Below are 9,686 nucleotides of genomic sequence, written 5' to 3'. Positions count from 1 at the left end.
TTTAATTTTCACTTTAAGTTATGCCTTTTCAATGCCAGAATATAGAAGGGAATATTTAAAACATTTAGAAATAGCTTAGATTCTAAAATAAATCTTACTGTTCTAGTAATAGCCTGAATCTGCAGAACAGTGAGAGCAAAGAAGAGAATTAATGAACTGGTTAGGATTAATGAGTCATACAGAGTCAGATCAACCTTGGCTGCCAGGGAACATGTATTTCCAAGAGAGGAAACCCAATCAGAATTCTTTCTTTCTCTTGAATAAGAAAGTCCTTGCAATGGTGGGTACTGGGTGCACTAAGATTTCCGGGGCAATGACACCTTCCCCAATCTGAGCCCTAAAACAGTGGTTTTCAAACTTTATGATGTACTTCTGATTCAGTAGCCTGGGATGAAATCCAGGAATCTGGATTTTTATTTTTTGTTAATCCTCACCTGAGGATTTTTTTTCCATTGCTTTTCAGAGAGAGTGGAAGGGAAGGAGGGAGGGAGAGAGAAACATCGGCACGAGAGACACATCTACTGGTTGCCTCCCACACGTGCTCTGACCGGGGCACAACTCGCAACCCAGGTATGTGCCCTTGATCAGGAATCAAACTCGAGACCCTTTGGTGTGTGTGCTCTAACCACTTAGCAACACTGGCCAGGGCTGGAATCTGAATTTTTTTAAAATATATTTTTATTGATATCAGAGAGGAAGAGAGAGGGAGGAAGAAATAGAAACATCAATGATGAGAGAGAACCATTGATTGGCTGCCTCCTGCACGCCCCCTACTGGGGATCGAGCCTGAAACCCGGGCATGTGCCTAACCCGCTAGGACAGGAATCTGAATTTTTAACAAGCACCCCAGGTAATTCTGATGCAGGCAATCTGCAGGCCACATCTTGAGATATAATGCTCTGTAATAGATCTATTCCCAAATTTCCCTTGAATCCCAACCCAAGCACCTTTGGGCTTTGGAGAATCTAGGACCAAATTAGCCAGCCCCCTTTGCCAACCTCCATATTGAGTGTCCTGGAGGTCATGGCTTGGATAGTCAGGGAGGCAAGCTGCAGCTGCCCCGGCAGTCAGCCCATGCCGGGTGAGGTTAGCCTTTGCTGATCTGGCAGGGAGAGAAGTGAAGGAAGCTAATGTTTAATGCACCACCTGTGGGCCAGTGAGCCTGGTACTGTGCTAGGCATTTCCTTCTTTAATCCCTACAATATGAATTTATTATTCATTCAATTTTGTAGATGAGAACATTGAGGCTCAGAGATGTTAAGTATTTCATCCAGCTCAGGGCTGGTAAGACCTAGAATTTGAATCCAAGTTTGTCTAACTCAGTGGTTCTCAACTGGGGGCAATTCAGGATCCCAGGGACTATTTGGTAACGTCTGAAGAGACTTTTGGTTGTCATGGGGAGGGGTCAAGTTGTGTTGCTAATGGCATCTAGTGGGCCAGGGATACTCGCCTCCACAGTACAGCCCCACAGCAAGAAATTATTCAATTCAAAATGTCAATAGTGCTGAGATTGAGAAACCCTGGACTGAAACAGCCTGTGCTTTTGCGCTAGGATGGGAGGGTGAGGGGATGGAGACTTAGCAGAACCAGAGAGAGACGAGCCTACCACAGGGCCTTTGGGTGGAAAGGGGATGGGACTTCTACGCCAAGGATAATGGGAACGGGTCAGCTGGTGAGATTTCTCTTCCTTCCAAGCTTGGCCAAGGCCCTGATCAGTTTCTCCCAACCTTGCCAAGTCATTCCTGGGACTTCACACTCAGCTTGTCCTGGAGTGACCCTGATTCCCAGCTCAGAGCTGGGGGCAAAATATTTACTTAGGTCTTCCTGCAGGGCTTCCCAGCCAAAGCCGCTGGTTCCTGGGGCCAGTCCTGTTCCACCTGCAGCCCCGGGAAGCGCCACATTCGCTCCCTTGCTGTAGAGGGTAAGAGTGTAAAAACGGAAGCAGCCAAGGTGGCATCTGAAAACAGAAGTGGAGTTAGAAGCAAGGCCAGGGCGATTCACTTAGCAGGTCCCTGTCTGGGGAGGTACTGGGCGACTTGAGCAGGGAGCAAAGGGCAGCTGGCCGGCCCAGGGAGCAGGGTTCTGACACCCCGGAGGCTTGCTTTCCACAGCCGTCCCGCTCCTCTAGGCTTAGTCCGAAGCTTCCCTGGACTTTCCCCAGTTCCCATTCCTGGAGCCCCCGCACACCCCTCCAGCCTCCATTCTGGGCCTCCCCAGTACTGGCCTCCCTGACTAGACCAGGGAGGGTGGGTCTGAGCCGACAGGAAATACCTCTGGTTCCAAGCTCAGAACCTCTGAAGAACTAACCAGCAGGGGGGAGGGAGAAAGGAGGGAGGCAGATGGTGACAGTGAGAGAGGGGGAAGAGGAAGGAACATACAAGCAGGTCCCCCATATTTGGGGTTCTGTCTCCTTCATTCCCTCCCTGCCGGTGGGGGGGGGGGGGGGGGGGGGGGAGAGTCATCAGATGGAGCAGGGCAGGCCAAGAGGAGGATGTGGTAACAGCTGATTTGTCCCCTGAGGTCACACTTTCCAGCAGTCAGCTGTTACTGGGGTGGAAGGCAGAAAGTTTCCTTAAAGGCGCAATGTTCTGAACACAAGTGGCGAATCGTGGTGCTCCTAGAAACCAGAGCAATCGCTTGGCTGAGCCCGTATTGAATACAGAAGGAACTGTCTCGCACTCCAGCCAAATCCTTTCGGCTCAGTGAACCTCACCCCCAATTTGGAGCTCGTGGAAAAGTCGTGGATCCCGTGTGGGTTCAGCTGGGAAGGGGGAAGGGCGGAGGAGTGATGCTACGGGGTGGGTCCCACACTTGCCCCTTTCAATAGGCAGTGGAGCAGCTTTTGCCAAGTCACTGGGTTCCTTTCAGTTTTTGCCCATCCCCCGCCCCTCTAAGCTGTGATTGGCCCCCGAGGGAAGGAGCAGCCTCCTCATTGGTCTCTACCTTCGAAATCTCTTCCCTAAGTAGGTCTGAGTCAGTGCAAAGCTTCTGAAGGGCGGTACTGAATGGGGTATTAAGGCAGAGGATGGGGTTGCCGGCCAGTTGTACTTTGACACGGCCATCCCCTAGTTTCTGACCAGAAGTCTTCCATCTACCCTCAGGTGAAGACTGTACTATGAATCTTTTTTATTTGGGGGGGGGGGGGTGAGGTGGGGGGAAGGGTTGGGGTAAGCAAACCATTTTATTAAGGGCCTTTGGGGGAGGGTCGAGGGCTGGGAGGACCATGAGAGCGATGTCCTCGGCCCGGCCGGGACTTCCCCAGCTTCACAGCCGCGAAAAAGTATGAGTCTTTTGTTAGGAAGCGGCTCTATCCCTGCGACTGGGACCAGACATCTCCACGAAAAGTCCCCTGATCAGGAAGCCTTCCCCCCACCCCCACCCCCACCCCCACCCCCAGGAGGGGTGGACTAGATCTCTCCAGTGAAAGCTGGGGCTTGGTGAGGCAGGCAGTCCTCCCCACCCCAAAAGCCCTCAGGAGTTCCCATCCAGTGGCAGAGTCTGCTGCCCTGGGGACTGATCTCCACCTTCAGTTCTCCCCACTCCTGCTGCTTCGCCTGCTCCACTTTTCCTTAGAGAGCCTCCTGCAGAGGTCAGCGAATCCATTTTGGGGTTGTCTAAAAGAAGCACTCACGGCTCCAAAAAGGAGGGGCTGTAGCCCTTTAAGGATTTCGCCGGGGATGGATTCAGAGATGATTTAAAAATGCCAACTCACAGAGCGCTCTGAATTCTGGGAACGGGGTGTCAGCTCGAGAACTACACGGACCAGAATGCACAGCAAACACACACGCCTTTACTTCCTGCTGCTCGGTCGGACCCTGGTTTGACGTAGCGCTCTTCAAAGCAAGTAGCCTAGCGGAGGGCCGAGCCACACCTTTTCACCTATTGGCCAGCTCTTGAGTTGGTGGGCGTGGCTTAGTGCAACTCTACTTCGGCAAAGGGGTGGCCTCCTTGTCAATCAGAGCTAAGACAGCCGGAGAGGCGGGATCAGGGCGAAGGGCTGGCGCCCCCGAGTGGGTGTGGTCACGCTGCACACCAGTAGGCGGTGATTGGCCCTGGGCGGTGCAATCGCAACTTGTGCGTCACTACGCCGCCAGCTGATCGGAGACTGGAGCCGGTGTGTGCTGGGCGCTGGGAAGAGAGCGCCGCCGGCTGTGGGGCACGGACGCACTGATTTGCTCCCCTGTCCTCAGCACCCCCCGCACACACCCGGCACCAGGTGGGTGTGAACTGGGGTCCTGGCCGCACTGGAGGGAGCCGTGCTAACGGGGTAATGGGGGCAAGTACGGTCCTGGCGGCCACACCCTGCCCTTCCGGGGGAGGGGAGAGGGGGCGGCGGAGGCAGGGGCGCTCCGGGGGAGAGGGTCCTGGACTAGCTAGAGGAGTGTGTCTGGAGGTTTTTTAAAAAGAGTCCGAGACAGGAGTCGTGGCGGAAGGTCTTGCGGAGTAGCTGGGAGGGCGGTGAGGGCGGGAGGGCTGGGGGCGGCTAACCTCGCGCCCTCTGGCCCGAGAATACGGGACCGACCACTCAGCCCGGAGAGGATTTGGACCAGGCGGGAGGCGGCGGAGGTGCTTTGCCTCTACCGGCACTCCCCGAGTCAGGCCGGCTGAGTACCCCGGCAGGGAAGGGGTCCCTGGGCGGGCCGGCCCCTCCTCTCATTGCCTCCAGGGTATGTTATGTAAGGGGGGAGGGGAGAGGAGTAGGGGGCGGCGGTGCCGGGGCCTTATGCAACCCAAAGGTTTAGGGTTTCACCGCGGTGGGTGGGGGGAGCGGGCACGAGGAAGGCCTGGAAACTCTACCTCCCCCCCCCCCCCCCGCCCCAGCCTCACTAGCCGTCTTGGGCCGAGAGAAGGTCACCTCTGCACCTCCCCCAAGCCCGTCCGGTCGTGGGGGCCCTAGCCCAGGCCTGGCCCCGACCGCCTGGGAAACCGGCTGGCTGGGTGGGGCGCCTGGGTTAGTCATCACTGGGCTCCCTCTCTCCCCACCTCTCGGCCAACTCTTGGCCCCTCCCCGTGGCCTCGGGCTAGGCTATCGCCCCCACCTCCCTTGGCCCTAGTTCCAGCCTCCAACTCTTCTGGCCTGTCATCCTGGCTGTCAGACTGGGCTGGAAGCTGTCAGGGTGCCAGAAGGTTGATGGAGCAGCTGGTCAGAGGGTCAGTGCCCTGGACCCACCCCGCTCTGCAGCCAAGGGCACCTGCTTGGCACAAACTCTCAGTAGCCGCTAAGTCCTTTGGGCTGACCAGAGCTGGCTCAGACCGAGGGGGGTGGGAAGGAGCTGGGGACTGGTCACTTGGGGGAAGGCAGATACCTCAAAATTCATGCTTTCCAAGAGGGTTTTGTCATTTGAAAACCTCCCAACCTTACCCTAATCTTTTCTACCCTCTAAGTGTAGAAATCTCGAGGCAAGACCACCTTGGCCACTCCCATTGGCATGGGCATGCCCTTGGGCCGAGTGTCAGCACAGACCCGCCCTCCCCAGCTCACTGCCCCCCCTCCCCCGAGCCTGCCACGCCCCCAACCCCCTCCCCGGGCCATGCTGCAGGGCCCGGCTTTTCCTGCTGATTCATGCGTTGGAACTGTGGGGGCGGGGCTTGGAACTTGGAACAAAGTTCAGACTTGGAGGGGCCGGCAGACAGCCTGGAATTCATACCAGATGTACCCGGAATGCGCAAGCGGAATGCTTGGCATTTGAGAGTCCAGGGGAGGCTGCCCAACCTCCCTGCCTAATCTCCCTCCCCTCCAGCCTTTGGTCCCTTGTCCTCTCCTCACAGTCCCAGGAGCTTCTGCTGACCTTCCAAACTCTAGACCTCCTCCCTTCCTCACTCTTCCCCAGATCCAGGCCCCCCAGAACTTTTTCCAGCTGAACTCTCTGGGAAGAAATCAGTTGGGCTGATCACTGAACTCATTTCTGGACCTGAGACACAACTTCTCACCTAGTACCTTGAAAAAGGGTAGGGTGTGTCCAGCCAGGGTCCCAGGTCCTGCCTTTTCCCAATGCTGAGTAGGCTGCCCCCCACCCCATGTGTGGCTGGGGTAAAGGGGATGAGAGCCTGGGTTCCTGCAGTTCCGGAAAGAGGAGCAAGGGAAAAGCTGCCTCTTGCTTCTCACTGAGCTCCCGCAGGCCCAGGCTAAGAACCCTTCCCTAGAAGGTTGAGTGTCTGCTGGGACTGGACTTGGGTGGACAGTGTCCCTGTGCCATGGCCCTGCTCAGGCCTTTCCCGTTTTTCTTCCCTTTGCCTTTAGGAGCCTGTACCTCCCACACCCTCACCTGGCTGAGCCGCAGTAGTTCTTCAGTGGCAAGCTTTATGTCCTGACCCAGCTAAAGCTGCCAGTTGAAGAACTGTTGCCCTCTGCCGCTGGCTTCAAGGAGGAGAAGGAGCTGCTTTCCCGCTCATCTGGAAGGTGACAGAACTGGGGCTGGGAAGGTCTGCAGGAGTGATGATGGTATGTTTCAGGAAAGGGAACCTTGTTCAGTCGGAGAGCCTTCACTCTGATTGGCGCTGCAAGAGAGAACAATTTGAGAGACCCTGACTGAATGAGGGGATAGATGGCTCTGACTGCCCAAAGTTAGTCAGCCTTTGTGTGACAGTGGGAGGAAGTGGAGCAAAGAAAACCCTGTCTATCCCTTTACCCAGGTGTCTTTCTTTACCCTCCTTCCTTATCCCTCATTCTTTCCACTGGCCTTTCCAGGTGAGGTCCAGAAGTAAGCTTGCCTCTTCCTGCCATCTCAGTAGTCATACCTCTTACCTTTCCCTGCATTTCCTTAGACTGGCCCAGACTCTAGATTCAGGGTTACTTACCTATATGTGGCACCCTTAGACATCCGGTCTCAGCTTCTCCACCTACCTGTGGTATGGAGAAATCGCCCAGTTGAGTGTGCCTGAGGGAATCAGAAGCCCATTTGTGCAGACTCAGCTTGGGGTGGGAACAGAACAGCTTTTCACTTAAGCTATTGCCCCTCCCCCCTCCCTGACAATAACCCCAGGGATAGGGGGTTGGAGGGTTAAAGGGGCTCAGTCTCTACATTGACTTCTCATCATGCTAGGGTGGCCCCAGGCATCCTCTGCCACCCATAATAAGACTGCGGCCCCTGATGGCTACCACTGCTCTTCTTCCTCACTTTGCTTTCCAGGATGGTGTGTGAAACTCAACTCAGGCCTGTGCAGGCAGAAAAATTCTCCCCTCCAGCAGCCAGCAGAGCTGAGTTCTGGGACTCAACCCCCCTTGGGGGCATCAGGCAGTGTAAACCTGCCATCCCCACATCCTGATCCAGTCTCACTCTTTGGCTCAGGCTCTGGTGTGGTTCAGCCTTGGCCTAGAATCCCTGCCTGAAGGTGGCTGCCTTCAGGGGCTGCAGGAAGCTGTTTGTTCTATTTGGGGGGAAGAGGAGCCGGGTCCTATTACCCATTTATGAGAAACTCAAAGATTTAGGGGAGAGTAGACCATTGAACCCAGCTCTTCCACAGCTTAAGCCGATGTGTGTGGGACTGTGTTAGAAGGGGGTGGGTAGACTGAGTCCACTCAACAAAGATCACTCTGTCCCTGGACATTGCTTCCGTCCTTTCTTCCCCTCCTCGCTTCACTGGCCACAGTGTTTCCTTCCAGCCTGGGTGTGTGGCTCTGCCATCCTCACCTATCATGGAGCAGAGATGAGGAGGAGCATCCTGGGAACACAGAGGCAGGCGGAAGACCAGTGAAGGACAAAGCCTGGAGAGCACAGGACCTGTCTGGGCACCTTGCAGAGGGGGGGCATAAAGGCCAGGAGCACCCCAGGAAGAGGGAGGACAGCCAGCCTCCAGCAAGGACAAGCTTCCAGGCATCTTCAATCTCTCCACCTTCTTCGGAGATGTGGGACCATATTAAAGTGTCCTGTGGCTTCATCCTCCTCCTTCCACCTCTCTCCCACCTTGTAATTTACATATAAGCAGCTTCAAGGAACAAGAGCCAGCTGTGAAAGGACATACACAGGAAATTCATAAAAGAAATGCAAATGGATAAAACCATGACAACAAATGTGTACTTCATTAGTAATTAAAGAGAGGCAAATACAGCTGTAATCATTTTTCTTTTTCTTATTATCTTTATTGTGGAAAGTATTACAGATGTCCTTTCCCCCCCCCCACTGACCTCCTTCATCCCCCCCCCCCCCCCCCCCCCGCAAAGCATTTTTCTCATAGCAAGCTATAACAGACAAAATAAGACCCAGTTGTCAGCAAAGGAGTACTAAAATAACACTCACATACATTGCATATAGGGTACAAATTGGTACAGCCTTCCTGGATATAACTTTGGTACTATGTATCAAACATATTACCATGGCCTTTGACCTAGTAATCCTACGTTTGGGAATTTAGCCTAAGAAAATAAATATTTAGTTATAGGATGTTCATTCCAGCATTGCAATAGAGAAACAATTGTCTGGGAATTCATTTCTGCTGTAAAGAAAATTTGCAATAGGGGGTTGCTTAAATAAATTATTGTATATCCAGATGGTGGAGTACTACACAGCCATTAAAAGTCACATTAAAGAGCCCTAGCCGGTTTGGCTCAGTGGATAGAGTGTCAGCCTGTGGTCGGAAGGGTCCCAGGTTGGATTCTGGTCAAAGGCACATGCCAGGGTTGCGGGCTCGAACCCCAGCAGGGGATGTGTAGAAGGCAGCTGATTGATAATTTTCATCATAGATGTTTCTATCTCCCTCCCCTTCCTCTCTGCAATCAATAAAAATGTATTTTTAAAAGTCATGAAGAATATTTGAAAAGAAAAATGTTCTTTAAATATTAAAAAAGGTGCCGAAACCGGTTTGGCTCAGTGGATAGAGCGTCGGCCTGCGGACTGAAAGGTCCCAGGTTCGATTCCGGTCAGGGGCATGTACCTGGGTTGCGGGCATATCCCCAGTGGGAGATGTGCAGGAGGCAGCTGATCGATGTTTCTCTCTCATCGATGTTTCTAACTCTCTATCTCTCTCTCTTCCTCTCTGTGAAAAATCAATAAAATATATTTAAAAAAAATATATTAAAAAAGGTTATAGCCCTGGTCAGTGGCTCAGTAGTTAGAGCATTAGCCAGTGCACCAATGGGTCTCCGCTTCAATTCCTGGTCAAGGGCACGTACCTGGGTTGCAGGAAGCAACCAATCCATATCTCTCTCCTCTCTCCCTCCCTTCCTCTCTTCCACTCTAAAAATCAATGGAGAAAAGACTCTAAGTGAGGATTAACAAAAAAATTAAAAGATTATAAAAATGGTGTACCAGTATGTCAAGTGATCTCAATTTTGTTTTTTAAAATATAAGTATATACTTGCATACAATACATGAAACAGATAGAGACTGAGGCTGTACTCTAAAGTGTTAATAATGGTTATCTTTGGATGGTGGAATAAAGTAATTGTAATTTTCCTCTTCTGGCTTTTTTTCCCCTATAACTTCCAAATTTGCTACATTAATTGTGGATGGCTTTCATATAACAAAATTTAAAAGAATCAGTGTAACTTTAAAAAAAATTTTTTGGAGAGGTGGGTGTGGAAGAATGAAGGGATGTCCCTAGCGCCTTGGGTTTAATGGCGTTTTGGTGGGGAAAGGGTTGTGAGAGGGTTCGGGGAGCAGGATCATCAATCAGCTGCCTCCTATCTGCTTAAGAAATTCATTCTCTGGCAGTAACTGGTATCTGCCTGTTCCACGTACAGGAAAGGG

At 52.8% G+C, this 9,686-nt stretch overlaps 1 long non-coding RNA gene across 1 annotated transcript; it reads left to right on the top strand.

Annotated features, from left to right (window-relative positions):
- The first annotated feature begins 4,057 nt into the window (after positions 1 to 4,057).
- Positions 4,058 to 8,055, top strand: LOC118672139. Its single transcript, XR_004972997.1, has 3 exons — positions 4,058 to 4,216; positions 6,242 to 6,442; positions 7,131 to 8,055. It is a non-coding gene; the product is annotated as an uncharacterized LOC118672139 (long non-coding RNA).
- Positions 8,056 to 9,686: the final 1,631 nt, after the last annotated feature.

The sequence above is a fragment of the Myotis myotis genome, unplaced genomic scaffold, assembly GCF_014108235.1.
Source record: "Myotis myotis isolate mMyoMyo1 unplaced genomic scaffold, mMyoMyo1.p scaffold_m19_p_17, whole genome shotgun sequence".
NCBI classification, from domain to species: Eukaryota; Metazoa; Chordata; class Mammalia; order Chiroptera; family Vespertilionidae; genus Myotis; species Myotis myotis.
The sequence above is the reverse complement of the archived record's forward strand: the minus strand, read 5'-3'. Positions and strand labels throughout refer to the sequence as shown.